A 2696-nucleotide genomic window follows, 5' to 3' on the forward strand; every position below is an offset into this window, starting at 1 on the left:
GGGTTTTATTGGGTCAATTAGAGTCCATTAGAGTCATTAAGGTTTTCACTAAGCCCATCTGGCTTCATTGGGCCCATTAGGGTTTCTAGCATCCCCAACCGAGTCTATCACAAGAGGCAAAGCGCACCGCCACCCGACACGGCGGCCGGTGGCGGCAGCCACCACCCTAAGGTGGTGGTTTTCAATTTCTTTTCATCATACCATTCATGTTACAATTATAACTCAAGATCCGAAATCACACACACACTAAAGAAAATACACCCACCCATGGTGGCAGCCACCACCTCACGGTGGTGGCAGTGGCTCTTCCATGAACTCCGGCAAGACACCCAAACACGAGCACAAACTCCAAACTAGAGACCGGGCCCCGAGAAAATACGCATCTACATGAACACCAAGCGGCGGTGAAGGGCAGTTTAACGGTCCTAGGGGTCGGCAGTACCCTTAGCGACCAATTTGAGCAGCGACAGATGATGGCTTCGGCTTCAACAACAACGATACAAGGCGGCGGCGATCGATCCCGACGATGGCGGTGACGAACAGCAAGAAGGAGAAGAAAAGGGGAAGAAGAAGGCGGCGACAGCATCACACGTCGGCAGCAAAGGTGAAGTAGCAGCGCCTAGAGGCTGCCCTCTACCCCTCGTCAGTCTTCAATGTTGTCGGCGATAAGGAGGCTCAAATATGACGATACAGCGGTGTCGGAACCGAGCTGGCGAACTCGTTGCTGCACCGGAGGCCGAGGGGGTTTCCCATGGTGATGGCGGTAACCAAGAGGCTCCGAATGGGTGGTTTGACTGGTCGGGAAACCAATATTAAGGTGGCGACGGTCCCACCGACTCCAATAGCCACGGTGGTCGTCGGCGGTGAGGATGACCTCAAGGCTGGTGCGGCGCCGGTAATGGGAGAAGAAAGAATGTCGGCTGCCATAGGGTTCTTCGATGTCATCGCAACATATATATACCCGGGTTTATTACAACTTTCCCATAATTACACACTTGGTCCCTCCCCTTGGGATCTTTTCCAGATTAATCTAGTAATTACCCTTTAGACCCTGACATCTAAAATTCTTCTCAAAACAACTCCGTAATTTACTAAGCAACCCTTAACTTCTCAATTATGCCCAGTAACTCCTCGAGACCAACTCTTATTATATAATTATTAATTTTAGGGCTACCATTTGTTCATTAATTTATTTATTTATCAAATAAATAAACATGGTATTACATCGAACCATGTTCTCTCTTCTCAATCCGCCTCAAATCATGATACTCGAACCATGACATCACCTATCGATCTGCTACAAATCATGGTACTCAAACCATGGCATCACATCTCGATCTGCTACAAATCATGGTACTCGAGCCATGACATCACCTCTCGATCTGCTACAAATCATGGTACTCGAACCATGGCATCACCTCTCGATTTGCTACTTATATCCTCCGGAATACTCCCTGCATCGAGTATGGGTCCTCTGCTTTCAGTAGTACGGGCCCATACTACCTGTCACATCTACCCATACTCTCTACACGGACCATCTTAGAGTCCCTAAGTAGCTGCTCAACCTTCTCAATCACCAATTCCCGACACACGTGCTTGCTTCCCAGCGAAATGCTCTACTCTGTCAGCGTACTCATCTGAATATGGTCACTTCCTAGGCTCTTCCTAGGTTTTCATACTTCTCCACCCTCAGCTGCTGAGAAACTCCTTATGGTGCCAGTCATCTACCTCCTGAATATCGTCACATTCACTTGGTAGCTGACTCCCACCATCGGGAGTTCCACAAAGCATGAAGCAAACAACATTTGGGCATCGAATAAACTCGCAAAACTCACTCAAGGTGATAACTCCACTTGCTCTACTCATACTCAAAATATATCACCGAACTCAGCAACTCTACCGCCTCGCGGGTAGCTAACTACTCTCTCGGTAGGCTCCACCAATGCTCAACTAGTATCTCTCCTAGATTACTCCTCTACTCAAATCCCTTTCTAAAAGGATTCCTGCTGCATACTCTTACTCAACACATACTCGAAAGCACATCACAGATAACAGCAACTCCTAGGCTAAGGCATCACAAATCAGGCCACTCTAGTCCTAAAATATGAAATACCAAGCCTATCTCTAGCATTCATAATACCTCATAACATATCTCATAATACAAAAGTAAGGGTATTTTGGGAAATCACCATTCGGGCTCTGGCTGATTGTACACACTACTCTTCATTGTCTTCTCTTACAAACTCTTGTTCGCTCTAGCAAAATCAATTTTTTGAAATTCTTTTTCAAATCATCAGTTTGACTCCAGATTTACCCGAAGGTGCATCTGAATCCCTCAAACCAAGGCTCTAATACCAACTTGAAACACCGTAAATTTTCAACAAATTTTTCATTTAAAAAAAAACGCATACTTTTCATAACATATTGTATAAAAAATCTCATTTATTCAATTTACAAATCACAACTCCATTAATAATCCAGGATCCTCATAACTCTTTCTCTGATGTGTATAATCACGCCAGTGCCGTCCTGTAATCCTGAGAAACCTGAAACACATAACACATAGACAGTAAGCACAAAGCTTAGTGAGTTCCACAAAATACCACATACAACAAATTCACCACTCAAGGCTATACTCTGTAAGACCCTCCGGTCAATGTGTCTCAGCGGGACCCTCCAGTCCCATAGCTCGTTGG

The sequence above is a fragment of the Lactuca serriola genome, chromosome 9 (genome assembly GCF_051521515.1).
Source record: "Lactuca serriola cultivar US96UC23 chromosome 9, Lser_US96UC23_V15, whole genome shotgun sequence".
Taxonomy (NCBI): Eukaryota; Viridiplantae; Streptophyta; class Magnoliopsida; order Asterales; family Asteraceae; genus Lactuca; species Lactuca serriola.